This window comes from Capra hircus, chromosome 20 (assembly GCF_001704415.2).
Source record: "Capra hircus breed San Clemente chromosome 20, ASM170441v1, whole genome shotgun sequence".
Classification (NCBI taxonomy): domain Eukaryota; kingdom Metazoa; phylum Chordata; class Mammalia; order Artiodactyla; family Bovidae; genus Capra; species Capra hircus.
In genome coordinates, this window is record NC_030827.1 from 11,611,013 (window position 1) to 11,636,497 (window position 25,485).

The window sequence follows — 25,485 nt, forward strand, 5'->3', positions numbered from 1 at the left end:
AGGTTTTTTTTCTCCCCCAAGTTTTCAATTCTTTTTGAAGGTCAAAATGTTTCTATGTCACTAAAGAGCTCCCCAGAAAGAGCACTTAAAAAAAGAGGATGGGGGAAATGTACTGAAAATGTGCTTGGCCCTTTGCAAGCTAGGTTGAGAAATCCTCGCCAGTGTACCTTTATGGTTGCAGCTGTCATTTAACCATTTAACGAGTGATGAGCTCACAGCTAGACCTGGAAAACAGCGACTGGAAAAGTAAACCACACTTTGCTGATGCTTTTCGTTCTTAAGCAACTGTTCTCAAGTTCATATGCTAGGCGCAACTCTCTGAGGAGCTGAGAGAGAAATTCGTTTTATGAGGATGATTACTGTGTGAGGCATACCAGGAAAACATTGGAAAATGTGACTTTCTTATGACATTTGCTCTGCCTGACTTTACCATGAGGAAAATCTGAAGATCAATGAATTCCAATAAAGTAAAACCCACACCACCCCAAATGTCAACTTTCTTGAGACAGGAGTAAGTGTGAACCTCTCTCTGGGAGTAGATTTTCCATTTGCCTCTGTTTCATACTTGGAATTGAACTTGGGATGGGGAAAGGAGGAAGATCAAGGAAAAGCTATAATAACATTTTATGACCAAATCCTTTTGAAGTTGGTATTTTGAGTCACACTGAGGATATTTTTAATAAACTCAGATGTTGAGAAATGAGAAATAGTTTTTGTATAAATTGGGTCTGCACACTTGGAATTAAAAAGGAACAAATCTATCAAATTACTGAATAATAGTCTTAATCAATTAAATATTAGTTTAAGTGTCCATAATCTAAAATGATTTTGGACTTTCTGATGAGGTTTCTAGAGGTTTATCTTCCCCACATATTTAAATGTGCAGCGACAGAGATGAATGAGTGTCTTGCTAGTGGGTTACTGGAGAGACCTTATCTTTTGTTATTGCTTCAACATATGCAGAAATTGTAATGGACAGAGCTCAGGACTAGGCATTAGCACAACGTGGCCTTGATTCCTCCTTGACTGGTTCACGTAATCTTCTTGTGCATGATTTTCCACGTATGTAAAAAGAGCACTTCTAAGAATCCACTTGCCATAGCTGCCTAGATGCCCTCCACATGGCTCAGTCCCAGCCGATCCAGAATTGGTCTCATCGCCCTGCCTCTACATCTTATTCTTCTTCCCATGTCCTTGGTCACAGTGATGGAGCCATGGTCCACCTGGCCATCTAAGAATGAAGTTCTAGGAACTAACCCACCCTCTTGCCTCCCTTATTTCCCTTCTTTCTTCCATAACTTGCCTCCCTCTCTCATTCAGGTTGTCACAAAATCTGACCACTTTTTCCTGCTATCTTCTGACTCTTTCCCCTTCTCTGCAGCTCCCATCCCAAAGCTCCTCCCTCAGGACAGGCCTGCATCTTCCCTGTGTTGCATTCTTCCCTCTGGACCTTCTCCTTGTCTCTCATCAGCTGACCTTCTCCTTGTCACCAGAGGGATGCCTCTAAAGTGGAGATCAGCCTGCCGATCTGGGCTTTGTTGTTGCTCAGTCACTAAGTCAGGTCCAACTCTTTGCGACCCCACAGACTGCAGTGTACCAGGCTTCCCTGTCCTTCACTATCTCCCAGAGATTTCTCAGATCCATGTCCGTTGAGTTGGTGATGCTATCTAACCATCTTGTCGTCTGTTGTTGCCTTCTCCTTCTTTCAATCTTTCCCAGCATCAGGGTCTTTTTCAATGAGTCAGCTCTTCTCATCAGGTGGCCAAAGTATTGGAGCTTCAGCTTCAGCATCAGTCCTTCCAAAGAATATTCAGGTTTTATTTTCTTTAGGATTGACTGGTTTGATCTCCTAGAAGTCCAAGGGAGTCTCAAGAGTCTTCTCCAGCACCACAGCTCAAAGGCATCAATTCTTCAGCACTCAGCCTTCTTTGTGGTCCGATTCTCATATCTGTACGTGACTACTGGAAAAGCCAGAGCTTTGACCTATAGGGACCTTTGATGAAAGTGATGTCTCTGCTTTTTAATATGCTGTCTAGGTTTGCTATAGCTTTCCTTCCAAGGAGCAAGCATCTTTTAATTTCATGCGTGCAGTCATTGTCCACAGTGATTTTGGAACCCAAGAAAATAAAATCTGTCACTGTTTCTACTTTTTCCCCTGCTATTTTTCATGAAGTGATGGGACACTCCAAAAATCTAAGGATAACATTGCCTTCATAATCTAGCTCCTGCCCAACACCATCCCTCTAAGTCTCACACGAACTGCGCTCTAATGACGCTGTACCTGGGCACACATTTCTCCCAGCCAGCAGTTTCCTTACCACCTTCCTGTGCCTGAACAACCCCATTCCATCTCTAAGATTCAGGGATTATCACCCCTCCTGAACCTTCTCGTCTGTCCTCCTGCCCTGCCCCTTTCTGGGGAGAATTCCATCCTCTGAGCTACTGGGCCACTTTGACTTTCATAGCACTTTCCAGTTGTCTGTTTCTCCATCTGTCTTCGGAAGACATGGAGGGCAATTCAACCTTTGTATGTTTGTATGTGCCCTGATCCCTGGCACACAGTAGAAGTTCACGTGTTACTCCAATGCATACAGGTGAAAGCAAAAAGCAAAGAAAAAAAAAAAAAAGGCAGGAAAGGAGAGGGGAATGAAAGGAAAGGAGAAAGAAAAGAAAGTGAAGTCGCTCAGTCGTGTGTCTGAGCCACCAGGGAGGTGGCTCCCTGGAAAGGAGGGAAAGGGAAGGAGAGAGAGAAACAAAAAAGGCAAGGAAGGAGCAGAGGAAAGAAAAAAGTGGCGAGCAGTTTGGTCAAATTGGGTAATAAGATTTAAGACTGAGGAGGTAAGAAAGTCTACCTTAAATATCATAATGAGGAATTTGGGTTTAATCCTCTGGGCAGTTGGGAGCTATTGAAAGTTTTTTAAATAAAGAGGTATACTCTACTGTTATTTAGAAAATTCTCTATATTTATTTATTTATGTAAAATAAGTGAATAATTACTGTGCTCTAGGAACTGGGCTCAGAGATAAATAAGATCTGAATTTTATTCAAGGTTCATATCATCAATAAGGGGGCTTTCCTGATAGCTTAGCTGGTAAAGAATCTGCCTGCAGTGCAGGAGACCTGGATTCAATCCCTGGGTCTGGAAAATCCCTTGAAGAGGGAAATGGCAAACCACTCCAGTATTCTTGCCTGGAAAATCCCATGGACAGAGGAGCCTGGTGGGCTACCGTCCATGGGGTCACAGGAGTCGGACATGACTTGGCGACTAAACCACCACCACAGTCAGTAAGAATAGATAGGAAGACAAATCCACGCCCACTTTTTGGAGGCAGATGACAGAAGCAGGGAGGAAGCAGAACAGAGGCTCAAAGGAGAGAGTGGTTAGCTTTCCCTGGTGAATGTTGAAGCAGAGTCTTAAACAATAAGCTAGTGGAGACTAGCAGGGTGTTTACCCAATGGTGTCCCTCCTTCTGAGTGCAGAGCTGAACTCTGTTTGTTAGACTTCCTTGCAGATGAGGTGGGGTGATTACTGAATTCTGGGCAACAGTATGTGGGGAGAAATAGACATTCTACTTGCAGGCTTGGCACTTAAAACCTCCCATCGATTTATAGGAATGCAAAGAGGTAGAGTGCGTTGATAAGCTCTGAGGGTTGGCTTGCTTCTTGGGGCCCTCCTTAATCCCAGAATGGTAGCTGTGGCAGGGACCATGGTGTTCCCAGAATACAAGCTACATTTTTATAGTGATAAGGAGACTGAGGCCCAGGTAGATAGACTGACTTGGCTATACTCTTGAACGGATTCCCAGAGAGTTAGGCCACAAGGAGTTTGCCTCATCAGAAGAATTGTTGGGTTTTTTTCTAGGCCTCAGGTGGTCAGTAAGTTCAGAACAGATCAGAACAGTAAGTTCAGATCATTGCAATGATAACTAACTACAAGAGCCTTAGACATCAGTCTTGCATTTTAGTTGATTTCTATCTTACTTTAAACTGTTCCCTTCTCCTTCTCTTCATCCTCCTCCTCCTCTCTGCCACATCCTCTCCCCTCTCCCATCCCTCCTTCATCATCGTCTAGTCCCATTTCCTCATATTTTCATATTGTCAGTTATATGGTGAGAGGGCAAATTATAAGTCATAATGCCAAACAGACTAAGAGAGCTCCCCTGGGACCAGCTGGAAGCACCATTACTGCAAGAACTATGGACTTTATTGTGGCTCTTTTTGGAGGCTCAGCAGAGTACTACAAGCAGGCTTCAGGGACTTTCTTGGTGGGCCAGTGGCGAAGACTCCATGCTCCCAATGCAGGGAGCCTGGGTTTGATCCCTGGTCAGGAAACTAAAGCCCATATACCACAACTGCACACTGCCATGAAGATCAAAGATCCCACGTGCTGCAACTGGGAATCCAGTACAGCCAAATAAAAACATAAATATTTTTAAAAAGCAGGCTACAAGCCCTCCTTTCTAAGGAAGTCACTTTGCCTGCAGCGGACAGAGAAGGGAGCCTTGGCCTTTCCTGGGTGCTGCTGCACCGGGATCCAAAGCAGCAAGCACTTCTCCACCTGTGCTTCCAGGTGCCTCCAAAGTGGTTGCGGCTGAATTTCACTATAACCGGTGTCTCTCATTTAAGTAAGCCTGAGACCTGAGTGTAGCACCTCTCCCAGGCCCAGAGAGGTCCTACTTGTGGGATTCACTGAAACTTGAGGCCTTTGGCCAGAGGCTGCTGCTTGCCTGTGTCCTGATCAGGAGTGGTTGCTCTCACAATGGTCCTGACCTTCTGCATGCTTTTGCGTGGCATAAGCAGATGCTGCAACCACACTCTGATTCCTAATAATAATTTGTGAATAATTTGGGAGAGTAAACTTACTCTTTAAATTTTGCCAGCAAAGGTTCATATAGTCAAAGCTATAGTTTTTCCAGTAGTCATGTATGGATGTGAGAGTTGGACCGTAAAGAAGGACCATTGAAGATTGATGCTTTTGAACTGTGGTGTTGGAGAAGACTCTTGAGACTCCCTTGGACTGCAAGGATATCAAACCAGTCAATCCTAAAGGAAATCAATTCTGAATATTCTTTGGAAGGACTGATGCTGAAGCTGAAGCTTCAATACCTTGGCCACCTGATGCAAAGAGCCAACTCATTGGAAAAGACCTTGATGCTGGGAAAGAATTGAGTGCAGGAGGAGATGGGGATGATAGAGGTTGAGATGGTTGGATGGCATCACTGATTAAATGGACATGAGTCTGAGCAATCTTCAGAAGACAGTGAAGGACAGGGAAGCCTGGCATGCTGCAGTCCATGGGGTCGCAAAGAGTCAGACACGATTGAGCGACTGAACAGCAAAGTTTAAATATCTAAACCTATAAGAAGACATCTTTCAGAAGCAGGAAACAATTTCCCCCCCTTATTCACATCACAGTATTTGTAGATGCACACTGGAATTTTCTTTGTAACATGACTATGTCAAGAATCTCAACCAAGTTCAATAAAATATGGTAGGGGTGGAGTGAGGATGGAAAGCAGACAGTACCAGGAATTAGAAGTACAGTGGGTTTCTTTTGTTTGGGGAGGGGGTAAGCCTGGGAAAAATAGAGAGAGAGGAAACAGAGCTGGGCAGAGGAAACCTTTAGATGGAGATGAAGATCTGGCACCTTGAAAAGGAAAGGGAGGAGAGAGCAGAGCAGGGTGGTCACAGGATACAACTCAGACCTGGTAAAGCTCAGTCAATACAATGCGGGTTTCTACAGCCGAGGTGGCCAGGAGTCCTCCCTTGGGTGGGAATGGCCAGATCCTAGTCCCCACTATGCTCAATCATTGGCTGAGGGCTGCCCAGGAAGACCATGGTATCAGAGTGAGGCTGGCAGATCCTGAGGGCACTGGGCCTGGGGACTGGGGTATAATAGTGCTTCCTGAAACTTAGCAACAAGAAACATCAGACCTTCCTTCCTGAAGGGACGTGCTCCTCCATGCTGTCCTGTGGGCTGGGGACTGGTGGGTGAGCAAAGAGAATAAGAAGGAATGATAGTGTGTTTATCTTATCAAGACATTTTATTATCCTTCTTTATCTTATACTAAAAGTAACCTGTAGATATGCAGCTGCATGGGGTTATTCATGCTCTCATTCAGTTGTGTCTCACTCTTGGTGACCCCATGGACTGAGCCCACCAGGCTCCACTCTCCATGGGATTTTCCAAGCGAGAATACTAGAGTGGGTAGCCAATTCCTCCTCCAGGGCTTCTTCCCAATCCAGGGATCGAACTCAAGTCTCTTGAGTCTCCTGCCAATGGCAGGCAGATTCTTTACCACTAGCGCCACTTGGGAAGCCCCTACATGTGGTTATTGGTTACATTAAAATGCACTAAAGAAACATCAGAACTCCTTTTGATTTTAAGAGCCTAGAGAGTAGGAGTGGGATTATTTTACCTTTACTCTGGGTCTAAAGCAGGGATCTAGGGCATCACTGATTCAATGGACAAGAACTTGGGCAAATTCTGGGAAATAGTGAGGGGCAGGGAGCCCTGGCATGCTGAGTACATGGGGTCACAAAGAGTCGGACACGGTTTAGCAACTGAACAGCAACAACAGAGCAGGGGTCAGTGAACCGTGGCCCATGGACCAAACCTGGCTACAGTCTGTTTTGGGGAATAAATTGTTACTGGAACACAGCCAGGATTCTACTGTATATGGCTACCTTCACATGACAACAGCAGCGTTGAGTCTGGTCTGCAAGGCCTAACCTATTTCCTTTCTGGCTCTTTAAGGAAAACATTTGCTGACCCCTGGTATTACCCAAGCAACACTACCCTCTGACTTTCCCCTCTGTGTGACTGGCCCTCCTCTCCATCTGATGACCTCTGCAGATTGAATTAGGAGAGTCTGAAAACTTCTTCTAGACTGATCGATCCCCTACATCGTTTCAATGTCAGGATGAGGTAAGGATAAGAGTAGACCACTTGGAACTTACTTTGTCACAACAGTCACTGCTTGAGGCGAAGACTAAGACTTTAAATCCCAAAGTAATTGCTTATTACTGTGACTGAGTAACACATTCAACTGGGCTTCTCTGGCGGCTCAGATGGTAAAGAATCTACCTGTAATGCAGGAGACCCAGGTTTGATCCTTGGGTTGAGAAGATCCTTTGGAGAAGGGAATGGCTACCCACTCCAGTATTCTTGCCTGGAGAATTTCATGGGCTGAGGAGCCTGGTGGGCTACATAGAGTCCATGGGGTCCAAAGAGTTGGGCATGACTGAGCGGCTAACACTTTCACTTTCAATACGTTCAGCAACTATTATTCTGCAGAGTTTAGCTGATCAGTTTACCTGCCAGGATTAGATTAGGTGGAATTTGGTGGATGGAATAGAGGCAGGGATGTGGAGAGAAGGCCTAGGTTAGATTTGATGCTTTAAGAGAGGGCTTTGGGAGTCTGGGATGGAGACTTATTAAGAGTGAAGAGTTTGGAGTTTCCCAGCGGTCCAATGGTTGAGAGTTTGCCTGCTAATGCAGGGGACCTGGGTTCAATCCCTGCTCCAGGGAGATTTCACATGCTATGTGGCCACTAAGCCTGTGGGCCACAACTACTAAAACTTGCATGCCTAGAGCCCATGCTCTGCAACAAGAGAAGCTCCCACAATGAGAAGCCTGTGCACCACAACTGGAGAGTAACTCCCACTTGCCACAACTGGAGAAGGCCCTTGCACAGCAATGAAGACCCAGTGTAGCTGGAGAAAAAGAAAAAAAAAAAGCTCTGAACTTTTAAAAAAGTGAAGAGATGAAATAACCATTGCCTGACATCAATCATATATGATGTCAGCAGGATCTGCATTCAACAAGTATTTATTGAGCACCTGCTATGTGCCAGACCCTGCTCCGAGTGCTAGGAGATGCAGCAATGAACGAGACTGACAAACCTCAGTATCATGCAGTTTACATTCCACCCAGCGAGACCAGAGGTTGAGTCATCAAGTGGAATTTGCATAAACTGTGTACATAGGTAGTCTGATGGATGGTGATAATTGCTAGGGAGAAAGGACAAAACAGGGAAGTGGGGTAAGATGTATCTGTGTTTGGGGGTTATGGGAGTATTGACATTTTATATGGTGTGCAGGGCAGAGTTCTTGAGAGTGTGAATAAAGAAAAGTTAGAATTTTTCCATGGGCACCTCATCAATAAAACACTCAAAAATTAAGACGAGAGAAAGAGATGAGTGCTTCATATTGACATTCTAAAAGTGTTTCTCAGACAACACCTTTCATCTTGAATTTTTAAGAAATATGTTGTGCAGAAAGAAAATGAATATGAAACAGGGCTGTTGCTATAAGCAATCATTTTTTTTTTTAACCTGTGGCATCTTCAAAGTAAAATGCAAAGTGATAGTTGAAGAGATTTGTGAATGTCAAACTGATAAATTTCAGGCCTATTGCAGCCTTGACTAGTGAACTCGCCTATAGCTTAAAACAAATTGAGGGTCTGCCCTTCTTAAAGGATTTCAGGCATGAGTATAGGGTTCCTCGAAGTGTTAAAGTGCCACACAATAAAAGTCCAGGCTATAAATTTTGCTGTGCTTCCCGGCTAAATGGACGCTTTGAGTGGAGACAGACTGGCGGGAGCTGGAGTAGTTATAGCTGTGATTTACCACTGCCCTATCATTCCATCCTACTGGGAGTCCTGAGCAGTGATACTGGGGCACACTGATTGGCTGCTGTGTAGAGAGTGAGACAGCACAAGTGATATCCAACCTTGGTCAGTCTATGGGCAATACCACCAGGACTTAGTGTGGTAAAGTCACATGGGCATTAGGAGATGATGGAATGGGATGTTTGCTAATAAATCTTTTGAGAGATTAGCCCTCTCTGACCCTCATTTGTTTCCAGGAAGTCCGGCAGAAGTGTCACTGATAGGAAATCACTTGTGAAAATTTGCTGTGTGTGCCCAGTACACTTCTGAAGGCCAATTTATAACATTTGCTTTGAATATTCCAGATCAGGGCATCCATACTGATATTTTTTCCTTTATCCAAAGTTAGAAAAGCTCACATGAAGGTTGGCCAAACAAACAAATGAAAACATTTTATTTTTCAAAAAAAAAAAAAAACCAACTGCAGATGCTGGAGATGAATTTAGTCGGATATTGTGCGGTTAGAACATGGCTGAGGTCCCCACAAGAGTTGCATTTAATTCTAACTCCAGGCCTCTCAATTTGAAAGGAATGAATATATAATTGAAATCAATAAGAGATTCTATGGCTGTGAGATTTTAAAAAAAATTATTATTCAGTCTCTTGTTAGTTTTTCATCAGCTTTCATTTGGTATATTTTTTATTTACTTCGATGTTGGTAAATCTCTCCTAATGCTGTAATTATAGGAGTAAGACGGAATATATTTTGCTCAACATCTGTGAGGAAAACGCAATGTTTGATTTGTTTCTTTTTTAATTTGCAGTTTGGAAGAGGTTGATTAATCTGCTGGTAGAGTCATCTGTTCTATCTTAAGTTACACCCATTAGAGGTTGTTGGAAATTCATGTCTGTAGTTAACTGAAATTTCTGGAGATTAAACGACTGCATGGATATGTAACTATATTAAAGAATATAGTTTCACTTCTTGATTAATGAAGATATTTCTAAACAGTGCACATGGACCACATTTTGAATGTTCTTTTGTGAAAAGAAATTTCATTCACTTGTCTATAGCTTGGGTCTTAATAGTCACCTTCTGTCATCCTGGCTTGTGGTACCATACTGAGTCAGAATTTCAGTATTCATTTAAAAAATTCCAAATATTTGGTTCTTGTTCAATCATATCTTGGTTCAACTATCTTTTGAAGGGAAGATCTCCAGAGAGGCGTGTGTGCAGATAAACACGTGCTTACTCACCCTACCCCCTCTTCTATTGCTATTGTGCAACAGGTGTTTTGTATTAACCTTAGAATGTTGGCTATTTGAGCCCATGAAGCCAAGCTAAGAGGCAGCTAACTCAGAAAGCCTCAAGGAGAATTTTCCCCTGCCACGTGAAGATTTCAAGGGCTTGTGCCTGTGGCACTCCTGGAGACAAAAATCAGAATTTTAGAACTTTAAAACTATTCCATTTGATCCACCTCTTACAAAATGTGGAGAAAGGAAACAAAATAGAGCTTGATTCCTAGTTACCATGATGATGAATTGAAATTAGTATCTGTGGAGAGGACAGCAAAATGAAAATAAACTTAGGAAAAGGAGATTAAGCCGAGGGAGAATACGAGTGTATTGAGAAGAACGGACAAGCTCTACAGGCAGTTCATCATTCTAAACATGCCTGTATCTAGTTGGAAGACAGATGCGCCCGTTTAGAAGACATTTTCATCTTCATGCATCTGATAGGGCCAATGAGATTTTAATAACTTTAGGTGTGCTTCTGAATTCTGGAAAGGCGAATGCAATAGACACCCAATTGTCCAGATAATATTCAGGCAGAGGTATTCTGATCACACAGGCTCAAACATTTCTAGGTTAAAAATAGTTTCTGGGTGTTAATGAGAGAGTAGGTACCAATCTAGTTCAGTTCAATTCAGTCACCCAGTCATGTCCAACTCTTTGCAACCCCATGAACCACAGCATGTCAGGTCTCCCTGTCCATCACCAACTCCCAGAGTTTACCCAAACTCATGTCCATTCAGTTGGGGATACCATCCAACCATCTCATCCTCTGTTGTCCCCTTCTTCTCCTACCCTCAATCTTTCCCAGCATCAGGGTCTTTTCAAATGAGTCAGTTCTTCGCATCAGGTGGCCAAAGTATTGGAGTTTCAGCTTCAACATTAGTCCTTCCAATGAACACCCAGGACTGATCTTCTTTAGGATGGACTGGTTGGATCTCCTCACAGAGTCTTCTCCAACATCACATTTCAAAGCCATCAATTCTTTGGTGCTCAGCTTTCTTCACAGTCCAACTCTCATACCCACACATGACTACTGGAAAAACCATAGCCTTGGTAATGGAATTCCAGTTGAACTATTTCAAATCCTGAAAGATGATGCTGTGAAAGTGCTACACTCAATATGCCAGCAAATTTGGAAAACTCAGCAGTGGCCACAGGACTGGAAAAGGTCACTTTTCATTCCAATCCCAAAGAAAGGCAATGCCAAAGAATGCTCAAACTACCACACAATTGCACTTATCTCACACGCTAGTAAAGTAATGCTCAAAATTCTCCAAGCCAGGCTTCAGTAACACATGAACGGTGAACTTCCAGATGTTCAAGCTGTTTTTTGAAAAGGCAGAGGAACCAGAGATCAAATTGCCAACATCTGCTGGATCATGGAAAAAGCAAGAGAGTTCCAGAAAAACATCTATTTCTGCTTTATTGACTATGCCAAAGCCTTTGACTGTGTGGATCACAATAAACTGTGGAAAATTCTGAAAGAGATGGGCATACTAGACCACCTGACCTGCCTCTTGAGAAACCTATATGCAGGTCACGAAGCAACAGTTAGAACTGGACATGGAACAGACTGGTTGCAAATAGGAAAAGGAGTATGTCAAGGCTGTGTATTGTCACCCTGCTTATTTAACTTATATGCAGAGTACATCATGAGAAATGCTGGGCTGGAAGAAGAACAAGCTGGAATCAAGATTGCCAGGAGAAATATCAATAACCTCAGATATGCAGATGACACCACCCTTATGGGAGAAAGTGAAGAGGAATTAAAGAACCTCTTGATGAAAGTGAGAGTGGAGAGTGAAAAAGTTGGCTTAAAGCTCAATATTCAGAAAACTAAGATCATAGCATCTAGTCCCATCACTTCATGGGAAATAGATGGGGAAACAGTGGAAACAGTGTCAGACTTTATTTTTTTGGGCTCCAAAATCACTGCAGATGGTGACTGCAGCCATGAAATTAAAAGATGCTTACTCCTTGGAAGGAAAGTTATAACCAACCTAGATAGCATATTGAAAAGCAGAGACATTACTTTGCCAACAAAGTCCGTCTAGTCAAGGCTATGGTTTTTCCAGTGGTCATGTATGGATGTGAGAGTTGGACTATGAACAAAGCTGAGTGCTGAAGAATTGATGCTTTTGAAGTGTGGCGTTGGAGAAGACTCTTGAGAGTCCCTTGGACTGCAAGGAGATCCAATCAGTCCATTCTGAAGGAGATCAGCCCTGGGATTTCTTTGGAAGGAATGATGCTAAAGCTGAAACTCCAGTACTTTGGCCACATTATGCGAAGAATTGACTCATTGGAAGACTCTGATGCTGGGAGGGATTGGGGGCAGGAGGAGAAGGGGACGACAGAGGATGAGATGGCTGGATGGCATCACTGACTCGATGGACATGAGTCTGAGTGAATTCTGGGAGCTGGTGATTGACAGGGAAGCCTGGCGTGCTGTGGTTCATGGGCTCACAAAGAGTCGGACACGACTGAGTGACTGAACTGAACTGAACTGACTAGACAGACCTTTGTTGACAAAGTAATGTCTCTGCTTTTTATCTTTATTTATTTTTAATTTTTACTTTATTTTGCTTTACAATACTGTATTGGTTTTGCCATACATTGACATAAATCAGCCACAGGTGTACATGAGTTCCCAATCCTGAATCCCCCTCCCACCTCTCACCCCATATCATTTCTCTGGATCATCCCCGTGCACCAGCCCCAAGCATCCTGTATCCTGTATTGAACATAGACTGGCGTGTTGTCTTGATCAGTCATAACTTTCCTTCCAAGGAGTAAGCATCTTTTAATTTCATGGCTGCAGTCACCATCTGCAGTGATTTTGGAGCCCAGAAAAATAAAGTCTGACACTGTTTCCACTGTTTGCCCATCTATTTCCCTTGAAGTGATGGGACCGGATTTTTTGATCTTAGTTTTCTGAATGTTGAGCTTTAAGCCAACTTTTTCACTCTCCACTCTCATTTTCATCAATAGGTTCTTTAGTTCCTCTTCACTTTCTCCCATAAGGGTGGTGTCATCTGCATATCCGAGGTTGTTGATATTTCTCTCGGCAATCATGATTGAAGCTTGCACTTCTTCCAGCCCAGCATTTCTCATGATGCACTCTGCATATAAGTTAAATAAGCAGGGTGACAATATACAGCCTTGATGTACTCCTTTTCCTATTTGGAATCAGTCTGTTGTTCCATGTCCAGTTCTAACTGTTGCTTCCTGACCTGCATACAGGTTTCTCAAGAGGCAGGTCAGGTGGTCTAGTATGCCCATCTCTTTCAGAATTTTCCACAGTTTATTGTGATCCACACAGTCAAAGGCTTTGGCATAGTCAATAAAGCAGAAATAGATGTTTTTCTGGAACTCTCTTGCTTTTTCCATGATCCAGCAGATGTTGGCAATTTGATCTCTGGTTCCGCTGCCTTTTCTAAAACCAGCTGGAACATCAGGAAGTTCACCGTTCATGTGTTACTGAAGCCTGGCTTGGAGAATTTTGAGCATTACTTTACTAGCATGTGAGATGAGTGCAATTGTGTGGTAGTTTGAGCATTCTTTGGCATTGCCTTTCTTTGGGATTGGAATGAAAAGCGACCTTTTCCAGTCCTGTGGCCACTGCTGAGTTTTCCAAATTTGCTGGCATATTGAGTGTAGCACTTTCACAGCATCATCTTTCAGGATTTGAAATAGCTCAACTGGAATTCCATCACCTCCATTAGCTTTTTTCATAATGATGCTTCCTAAGGCCCACTTGACTTCGCATTCCCAGATGTCTGGCTCTAGGTGAGTGATCACACCATCATCATTATCTGGGTCGTGAAGATCTTTTTTGTATAGTTCTTCTGTGTATTCTTGCCACCTCTTCTTAATATTTTCTGCTTCTGTTAGGTCCATACCACTTCTGTCCTTTATCAAGCCCATCTTTGCATGAAATATTCCCTTGGTATCTCTAATTTTCTTGAAGAGATCTCTAGCCTTTCCCATTCTGTTGTTTTCCTCTATTTTTTTGCATTGATCACTGAGGAAGGCTTTCTTATCTCTTGCTATTTTTTGGAACTCTGCATTCAAATGGGTGTATCTTTCCTTTGCCTTTTGCTTCTCTTCTTTTCACAGCTATTTGTAAGGCCTCCTTAGACAGCCATTTTGCTTTTTTGCATTTCTTTTTCTTGGGGATTGTCTAGATCCCTGTCTCCTGTACAAGGTCACGAACCTCCGTGCATAGTTCATCAGGCACTCTGTCTATCAGATCTAGTCCCTTAAGTCTATTTCTCACTTCCACTGCATAATCATAAGGGATTATATGCCTTGACAACCCCATTATCAGTATGAAAAGCCAAAAAGATAGGACAAATGAAAGAACTCTCCAGGTCAGTAGGTGCCCAATATGCTACTGGAGATCAGTAGAGAAATAGCTCCAGAAAGAATGAAGGGATGGAGCCAAAGCAAAAGCAACACCCAGCTGTGGATGTGACTGGTGATAGAAGCAGGGTCCTATGCTGTAAAGAGCAATATTGCATAGGAACCTGGAATGTTAGGTCCATGAATCAAGGCAAATTGAAAGTGGTCAAACAGGAGATGGCAAGAGTGAACGTCGACATTCTAGGAATCAGCGAACTAAGACGGACTGGAATGGGGGAATTTAACTCAGATTGCCATTATATCTACTACTGTGGGCAGGAATCCCTTAGAAGAAATGGAGTAGCCATCATAGTCAACAAAAGAGTCTGAAATGCAATACTTGGATGCAATCTCAAAAATGACAGAAGGATCTCTGTTCATTTCCAAGGCAAACCATTCAACATTACGGTAATCCAAGTCTATGCCCCAACCAGTAACACTGAAAAAGCTGAAGTTGAATGGCTCTATGAAGACCTACAAGACCTTTTAGAACTAACACCCCAAAAAAGATGTCATTTTCATTACAGGGGACTGGAATGCAAAAGTAGAGTAACAGGCAAATTTGTCCTTGGAGTACAGAATGAAGCAGGGCAAAGGCTCATAGAGTTTTGTCAAGAGAGCACACTGGTCATAGCAAACACCCTCTTCCAACAACATGAGAGAAGACTCTACACATGGACATCACCAGATGGTCAACATCGAAATCAGATTGATTATATTCCTTGCAGCCAAAGATGGAGAAGCTCTATACAGTCAGCAAAAACAAGACTAGGAGCTGACTGTGGCTCAGATCATGAACTCCTATTGCCAAATTCAGACTTAAATTGAAGCAAGTGGGGAAAACCACTAGACCATTCAGGTACTAATCTAGACAGCATATTAAAAAGCAGAGACATTGCTTTGCCAACAAAGATCTGTCTAGTCAAAGCTATGGTTTTTCCAATAGTCATGTATGGATGTGAGAGTTGGACCATAAAGCAAGCTAAGAACTGAAGAATTGATGCTTTTGAACTGTGATGTTGGAGAAGACTCTTGAGAGTCCCTTGGACTGTAAGGAGATCAAACCAGTCAGTTGTAAAGTAAATCAGTCCTGAATATTCATTCGAAGGACTGATGCTGAAGCTGATGCTCTAATACTTTCGTCACCTGATGCGAAGTACTGACTCACTGGAAAAGACCCTAATGCTGGGAAAGATTGAAGATGGGAGGAGAAGGGGATGACAGAGATAGTTGGATGCCATCACTGCCTCATTGGACATGAATTTGAGTAAGCTGCGGGAGTTGGTGATGGATGGGGAAGCCTGGTGTGCTGCAGTCCATGGGGTCACAAAGAGCTGGACACAACTGAGTGCCTAAACTGAACTGAACTGAGGTACTAAGGGTTCTCATTGCAAGGAGGGGGGGAAAAACACTTTCCTTTTTTCCCCTTTTTGTTTCTATAAGATGAATGTTGACTAAATTTATTGTAGTAATCATTTCAAAATATATGTAAGTCAAGCCATTATGCTGTACACCTTAAACTACACAGTAGTATTTGTGAACTATGTCTCAGTAAAACAGGAAAAGTCTCTGTGTCTGGCATCCAGATTTAGCTGGTTCTACTGAAACCTTGGTTTAACAAATGTAACAACCCCTCTGATCTTAATTAGTTGTAAATTTCTGTTGTTTAAAACTCCTAGGCAAATTTAATGCAACTAGGAATAATGTAGGCTAGTTTTGATAGCATTTATTGTGAATATGATATTTACTATGTAGGGAGAAAATGCATTTTATGCATAAACATATCAACCTGAAATTTGGAAACCTTACCATTCATACAAGAGCTTCCCTTGTGAGTCAGATGGTAAAGAGTCTGCCTGCAATGCAAGAGACCTGGGTTTGGTCCCTGGGTTGGGAAGATCCCCTGGAGAAGGAAATGGCATCCCACTCGAGTAATCTTGCCTGGAAAATCCCATGGATGGAGGAGCCTGGCAGGTACAGTCCACGGGATCACAAAGAGTTGGACACAACTGAGCAACTTCACTTTCACCATTTATACAGATGCATAAAATTGTTAAAGAGAAGAATCAAACGTACAATTTTAACAACTGTACTGTAAATGAGTTCCTTATGAGTGAAGCCTTTTCTTTTTTGAGTAGGTGAAGATTTAGACAGTGACAAGTTTCAGCTTTTCCCAGAGAAGAATATTCATCTTGTTATGGGTGCTTAGAAGAAGGCTCTAAGCATAAAATACCTCTTGGAGTGTGACATCACCCCACATGTCTTTTTTTTTAATTTTTTTTTCCTGCAGTCTTCTTCAGTTTTTAAATGTTTTCACATGGTATTAAAAAAAAATTCCATTTTGGGAATAGACACATCCATATCTTCTATCTTGCAACCATCTGCAGGGTGTAAATATGGCAACTACTAGGCATTAACCCGAAGATGCCCACATGGCTGAGGAAAACGATGTTTGGTTGAGCGGAGAGAATAAATGAGTGACACAGAAGAGGACTTCAAAAAATTGCCTTTCCGGTTGCTCAGCTGATCTCAGGACTCTGCTCAATGGGCATTGTTCGGGACCATTTTAAGAAATGTCTCCGCTTGAGTGAACTTGAAAAAATGAGGGGCATGTGAATGAGTCCAGATTCATATGTTTGTTAACTGAGGGGCAAATCCAGAAGCACAATCAATGTATTTGCTTCAGAGGTCAACGTGTAGCTTCTGAATTTTAGCCCAATTAGGTCAAAGTAGCTCCCATGTGGCATCCCGCTGCAGGCCGGGGCTGTGACTCATAGACCCTTCTGCTGGTGTTAACAGTATCAGCTTTAAAAACTCTCTTTGACAAATGACATTAGGAAATGCATGTAGTGCTTGAGTCTGAACACCTGATGCAACAGTGTGTATCTTTACTGTTCTGGGCAACACCAAATGTAGTATTAACTGTCTGTTCCCCCCAACTGGGCTTGTTGAAGAGGAGCTTGAGTAATCCCCATCTCTCTTATTGCTCCCCCCAATGACAAAACTTTTCTATAAAAATGTTTGGTTCCCTTTCTACTGTCACTTCTGAATTTGATTTACTTTTTTTTTTTTTGCCTCCAGACCTAATTTTTGGAGTGCAACTGTAGAATTTAACCCTTAAATATTTGGGTTGGGAGTCTAAGTCATGTAGAGTGGTTCTCTAAGACATAGGGATAAAGCTATGTGTTTTCTATTATTGTGGTTTGGGGGAAGGTAGGAGGGAGGGAGGTGAATACACTGAACCTGCCAGACCAAGGCCATCCGGGCATGAGGGTGTGTGCAGGTGTAGACCCGGACGATCTTGAGTTGTTTAGGACTGAAAGATACCTGCTGAGATGCTGACATGGGCTCTCCAGAAAGAGATAAAGACACATCAGACCTGGACCTCCAAAGATACTTTAAAGAAGTTTTTCTCTTACTGAATTTGGGATGAAATGTTATGATGGGCAGAGCATCTCACGATTTGGTATCTGAATCATAAGAAACTGCAGTTGTGTTTGGTAAAGCTTAGAGCTGTTTCAACTAGAATTTATGAGACTTGGAGATTAAAAGCCAGAGAAGTTCAGTAGAAAGCGTGTGACTCAGGAAGACGTGGCCCCCAGTGTACCCCTACTGCTGGGTCAGCATCTGGCATTGGGGAAGGCTAACCTTTAAGACCTCATTCTCTTTAGAGATAAAAAAAATTAGCTGTGAAGTGGTAATAATTTTCCTTTCCAGCTCTACAATTTGTAATTAAAAACGTATTTTCCTGACTTCCTTTGCACATTACTCTTCAAATGAGAAGATGCAGAACAAACTTGAGTGGGTTAGAAAGAGGTCCTGTCATTAATTCTTACTCTCCCTACCTTTACTACTCCTAATAAACTCACAGCTTGCTGAGCTCCTGCTGATGCTTCTAGATAAATGAGCACATTTTATTCAGTTGAAAACAAAAGGTCATTAAATGATTAAAACAAATTTAGAGATTTAGATAAATTAACTGTTAACAATTTTTATATAGACAATCCCTTCTATATGCATACTATATTTCAACAATTATATGAATAACATGTAACTATGTAATCATTAAAAAATTCAAACACTATTGAATGTCTCTCCCTTCTATCTTCCAACTGAATTTCCACAATCCAAAGCCAACCACTGCTAATGATATAGTATGTGTATCTTTCAAACCATGTTGAATTAACTTACATGCATATATATATATTTACATGCACATGTAAATTTTTGTATTTTGCACAATCCTTGAAAAGCTCAAGAAGTGCAACTTTCAAATGATCACAGCTACCATCTTTTTGAAAACCCTCATTTTATTAGGGAACTAAGTTTATAATGAGGTCAGCTCTATTCTCCAGGAAGATGACATTAGTGAGATTTAATGAATTTTCATATCTTGGTTTTCTAAAGACTTGTGGAAAGATCACATTTGACTGAGTGGATTAAATAGTTATCTACTGAGATAACAATGGTAAACAGTGGTTTTATGGACCTAACACTATCAATGACTTCAAAGCATGTTGTAAAATTCACAACACATAATTCTTATTCACCACAACTTATTTTTTTAAAGTCTCTGTGATGTCCTGATACACTGAAGCTTTAGGCTGGGGTGCCTGTCATTTTCTAGGAGCCGAGAATATCACAAAATCCTGTCTACTCTATTGTCAGACTCCAAATTCGGCTCAGTTCATGTCTTCACCAGAGCAATCTTTATAAGACAAGCTGCACCAGAGCTGAGATTGCATCTGCTTTAATCTTCTGTGTCACACCACTGAAAAGAGTGCCTAATGCATTGTAAGTGTTTAATAGGAATTTGTTTGTTCAACCATATTTGATGTTTTACCAAATCTTCTGCTATACTACAAGCTCTTTGGTGGTATGGACTGTAAAACTATCAGCATGTAGTAGAACCAACTCATATTAGAACGTAATAGGTATGCGTAACCGTCTGCTGCACATTATCTACAAGAGAAAAGCAAGCAAATCAATAAAAGAGTAAGTAAATGAATGAACAAAATAGGGACAGGCTATTAACACCAGAAATGGAAATTATTGTTGACCAAGTGAACTTGCCTGGGCCTCAGTTAGGAGTTTGAATTGCTTTTAGGGCTCTGATTTGCTTTTAGGGCCTGGCTCTTACTTTTCCCTCAGTTATCTTGGCATGTTATCTTTTCCTTTGCAAAGAAAATCCTAGGTTCTTGAAATAAGATAAGGGATACCTAACAGATTCTCTTAAAGGAACTGCTCTTAAAAAGGCATCACTTTAGTAGCGGTTTGTTTGTAAGATTTCCAGCCTGTCCTATAGTTGACATACCAAAGGCTTATGTTTCCTACCAGGCAAGATGTGATCATTTTCATTTCCACATTCTTTAGATTTCCCTCTGAAATTCAGAGCCTGTGTGTTTGTGCCCGTGTGTGTGTGTCTGTGTGCAGACTATCATTTTTTTATACAGTTACTACTACACCACTGAAACTCCCTGATGTCTCAGCGGTAAAGAATCCACCTGCCAATGCAGGAGACATGGGTTTGATATCTGGGTGGGGAAGATCCCCTGGAGAAGGAAATGGCAACCCACTTCAGTATTCTTGCCTGGGAAATCCCATGGACAGAGGAGCCTAGTGAGCTATAGTCTGTGGGGTCGCAGAGGGTCAGACACAACTTAGAAACTAAACCACCACCACCATCACCATTAAATTTGCTCCTGATGAGAATAAGAAAGAATTAAGGAAGCAAATTAATAACCTTACCAGGAAGATAGGAATTCCTTTGACCAAGGGGTCATATTAGTCTGAATCTTTCTTATCTATTCTACAATTTACTCCTAAAGAAGTTGCTACTAGAGGACTGTTCAAAACTTTTACCACCAAGCCAAGACGGCTGTAGGATTAGTCTATTCTGTTAATTGCATTTCCATGTACACAGACCTTACCTTTTCACATACTTATCTAACAGCCTTTACTGAGAAGTAATTGTTTATTTCACATATTTTATTCACAAAAGACATGTAACCACCACTCATATTTAATCAACATAGGCTAACTAAATTAAGCTAATGAAATCAACATTTCAATTTTCACAAGAAATGGATGACATCTATTAGGATTTTTGAGATACTGAAAATAGTTTCAATATCTCACCTTTATGAAATTTTATGGGCCTGGAGTCTAGCTATTCATAGGATTCCTTTAAGTTTTAATATCTTGAATAAGGAATCAGAAGGGGTAGGCAAAGAACATGAAAAAGAAACCATGGATATTTATTGAGTGATTACTGAGGTCATAGTCCTTCAGTATATATATATCTCATTTTATGTCTTCTAAGGCTTTGTCCTTTCTGGATTAATGCTTTGTGATTTATTTGCTACTTAGACTAATCAATGTGAGAGCGTAAAGCTGCATTTGTCATAACCCCATATTGTCATTTCAAATTACACACCAGCCATATTTACAACAGAAAGGAAGACAAGTAGGTTTAAAGTGACACTTAGATTAGACGTCGTGAATTTATCTGTCTACTGGCTGGGTCTGATTCAATATTTTTCTCTTCTGATTTATTGTAATGAAACATATTAGCATACACATGTTCTTATGGTACAGTCCATGCAACCAGATTAGAATTATATATTAAATTTGGTTCTGTAAAGTGGAGGTAGAGTTAGCTTAAGTGACTGAAGATGATGCTGTATTGTGTCATTTGTTAGTTGCTAAGCTAGTTTAGGAAATGTGTTGGTGTTTAGTTTTATTTGGTATGTCATAGAATTCCATGACTACAGTGAATTGTAATATTTGAAGAGCTTGATGCTTAACTAATATTGTAGGACTCTATCTTATGGGCAAAAACCAATCATGTTCTAGAATAGTTCATTAATCTTTTTGGGAAATTTTAGAAAATCTCTGAGGACAATTGCTTTGCCACAGATTTAGGCAGCTCATAGATAGTAACTGATGACACCAATACCGCATTAAATGGTATCTATAAACCTGTTTGTAACTCGTGTTGCAATCCTAACTTCCTACTCCTTTTCTCTTCCTTACATACCAGCTCCCTGTTTTTTTCCTATGTACCTGTTGAATATTTTTTAATAAGTGTAAGTTCTATTTTTCTGGGTCTAGCTGTCTCAGGGGTAAAATTAAAATTCAGACAGAGACAAGTAGAGATGTAAAGGACTGAGATTAAAAGAAAAAAAAAAAACTCCAGAATAATCAGTCCAGGAAAAAAACTGAGGTGTATGCATATCTGGCAAAAGCATATTTGGCAGCAGTGGCAGAACATGGGTTGCTGTGTTCCGTTGCTAAGTCAAGTCTGACTCTTTGCGACCCCACGGGCTGCAGCACGCTAGGCACTTCTGTCCTCTATTATTTTCCAGAGTTTGCTCAAATTCATGTCCATCGAATTGGTGACGCTATCTAACCATCTCATTTTCTGATGCCCCCTCCTCCTCTTGCTTTCAATCTTTCCCAGTATCAGCACTCCTTCATAGATCACAGCCTTGTGGCAAAGGGGCTTGCATAACTCAATGAAGCTATGAGACAAAACGTGGTCCACTGGAGAAGGAAATGGCAACCCACTGCAGCATTCTTGCCTGGAGAATTCCATGAACAGTATGAAAAGGCAAAAAGATGCAATTATTGGAAGGTGACCCCCCCTCCCCCAGGCCAAAAGGTGTCCAATATGCTACTGGGGAGTGAAGTCGCTCAGCTGTGTCCGACTCTTTGTGACCCCATGGACTGTAGCCACCAGGCTCCTCCATCCATGGGATTCTCCAGGCAAGAATGCTGGAGTGGGTTGCCATTTCCTTCTCCAGGGGAATCTTCCTGACCCAAGGATCGAACCCAGGTCTCCCACATTGCAGGCAGACGCTTTAACCTCTGAGCCACCAGGGAAGTCCCTTCTTTTGAAAAGAAGGATATCTTTTCCTTCCACTGGGGAAGAGTGGAGTACAATTACTAACAGCTCCAGAAATAATGAAGCAGATGGGCCAAAGCAGAAACAATGCTCATTTGTTGATGTGTCTGGTGTTGAAAGTAAAGTTCAATGCTGTAAAGAACAATATTGCATAGGAACCTGGAAGGTTAGGTCCATGAATCAAGATAAATCGGCTTTGGTCAAGCAGGAGATGACAAGAGTGAACATCAGTATCTTAGGAATCAGTGAACTAAAATGAATGGGAATGGGTGAATTTAATTCAGATGACCATTATATCCACTACTGTGGGCAAGAATCCCTTAGAAGAAATGGAGCAGCCCTCATAATCAACAAAAAAGTCCAAAATTCAGTACTTGGGTACAATCTCAAAAATGACAGAATAATCTCTATTTGTCCCTAAGGCTAACCATTCAACATCACAGTAATCCAAGTCTGTGCCACAACCACTGAAGTGGAAGATGCTAAAGTTGACCGGTTCTATGAAGGCCTATAATATCTTCCAGAACTAACACCAAAAAAGATATCCTTTTCATTATAGGGGATAGGAAGTCAAGAACATGGATGGATCCAATTAAGTCTAACTTACTAGGGAGGGAGGATGGGGAAAGAGACAAGGGGCAGGGTAGGGTGGAATTCAAAGTGGGTGCCCCTCTGGTCAGCAGAGAGAAGTGTGATTTTTCTAAGAGATCTCTGCATGAGTGCATATCCCAGTTGACTGACACATTCCTTCCAACAATAACTGACCCTCAGTTTTAAAGTGTGGAACTCAAGGACTCAAGAGCTGCACATTCTGGATAAACTGGGAAAGGGATGAATTCAGAAAGGATGGACCCAATCAAAGGTCCCAAGCAAGAGCATTAGAGTGATACTGGTCTTGATTTCATCTTGGTTTAAGAATAATCATCACCTTATTAAAAAATACCGAACAGGCTCAAAAGTATGCTCATAATCACAAAACTCCTAATATTATTATAGTGCCTAAAATTCTTTTCCAAGTGCTTTTCCATATGTTATTTACTTCGATATTTCCAGTGCCCTTGGGGTATGAAGGACAAGTGTTGCTATCCCATTTTGTGGATGAGGGAGCCAAGGCCCAGAGCAGCTGTCACACGCTCACAGCTACAGCTGCCACTAGTTGAGTGTTTAGACGGATGGAGCATGTTCTGTGAGGTCTGTTGGAAGATGCCATCCTGTGCAGAGGTCCTGTCCTTGTGTTGTCTTCTTTTTATAGAAGTCAAGGAGAGTAGCTCTCAAGTTGACCAACTCTCTGGATGGGCCTCTCTCCTTTTACAGGCCAGGGTGGGTGGCTGCTTGAGGATTTGTTTTTTACCACCCCTTCATTCCACCCCAAGCAGAGACTTCCTCTCTTGGTAAGAGAAGCCTGGCTCCAAGAAGTGGGCGTGGAGTTGCTGAAAGGAAAGTTCTCTGTTTGTCTTCTGGAGCCACATGGGAGATTCTCAGTCATGGGTCCTCACGCAATTGCCGGCACTTTCCAATGAGTTTTCTGTGGCAAATACCCACAAATGCTTTACAAAGGGAATAGCTTGCAGATGTGGGTATGATAACCTGCAAAGCATGACTTAAATGTAATAATTGTCTCTAGCCTGGTCTTAACTGTGGCGACAGAGTTTCTACTATGTCATTAGGGAAGGAATTTCCAAGTCTTGTAACACACTAAGTGAAGCTTCTGGCATCCACCGTTTTTAATGAAATTAAAAAGGCTTCTGACCAAAAATACGGGATTAAAATATGTAGGAATAGGAAACAACTAAAACAAATGAAAGTCAAAGAGTGTTCAAAAACTAAAAAAAAGGTTTTTGTTGCTATTGTTATTAAGCTTAGAGATAATCATTTTCTCTCTTTGTGCGTAACCCATTGCCTTTGCTGTTGTTGTTTTGGTTTTGTGTTACCTTTCTCAGTGAAATAATTGCAACTGAAAGGTGAATGTTCAGTTTTTAGGTTTTCTTTCCCAGCCGACCTCCCTGGCCTTGCCTAGTAGAGCCAAGTAGGAAAATATCCGCCGAACTTCAGGGATGGATGAAATTGAGTGATTATCCAGTTCAGTCTCCCACCTAACAAGGATATTTCCTTTGTTAATCCTTGGTAAGTGGTCCTCCAGACTCTCTACCTTTCAAAACCTCACATTTGGACAGTTATTACCATAAGAATGCTATCCTGGATTTTCATTATTCATAGCTTTACCCTCTGAAACTAGATGGGACCAGTTTGGTTTTTTTCATATCACAAATATTTCATGGGGAAAAAAAAAAAATATCTCCCTTATGGCCAGAACAACTAACCAGTTTTGTCTTACTTGCCAATTCCAATAGATTGGATTGTGGCTGCCTGGAGGGCCGTGAGCTGTGTAAATGCTGTAGGAAAGAGAATCAAGATTGATTAACAAAGTCTGTTGTGGACAAAGGACAAGAGTGGTGGTACAGATGGTGCATGTATTCAGACTTTATTCTTAAGTAATGGAATCGCTGGGCACACTTGATTCCTTCAGTCATTCTTCATGTACCATTGTTAGAGCCCTCACTCTCCTGGCTGATTTCCTCTGAACAATATTTCTCATGAAAGATAATTCCCAAAGGTGAACATAACACTCTGAGCGTGGTCTGACTAGATTCGAAAACAAAGGGACTATGCTATCCATTAAAATACATTACCATCAATGCAATCAACATCTGGGTCTCTTTCTGTGACTCATACAGAGCATGTGGCTTGGTATCACCTCTAGGTCATTTTCACATAGGAGTCAACAATGCAGTGTACTTTGAAGGGTTTCCACAAGACCCCCAACCACTCCAAAATCTCTCCCCATTAGACCGTCTGGTGCTGTAGTCTCAATCTATGTGGTCTGACATCTCTCCATTAGAGGGACTTCTTTGGATTAGACAATGTGGTTGGGGGAATGAGTCAAATCTAGGCTACTCATTAGGAATCACTTACACATTGGTGCAGAATAGCTTTTTCATTGATTCAATGAATATTCATGGATTGCTTGCCACGTGCTAGGTCTGTCTGAGGCTCTGGGGATAAGGCAATGAACAAAAGAAACAAAGCTTCCTGTTCTAATGGAGTTTGCACAATAATGTGAGCAGGCAGAGACTATAACCAATAAAATTTGTTATAATGATGTAATAAAATTAATAAAATAGATAGTAATAAATGCTTTGGAGAAAAAATAGAGCAGAGGAGAAAAAGGGGAAGTGGCAGAACAGGAGAGGTTGTGATTAAAACTCAGAAA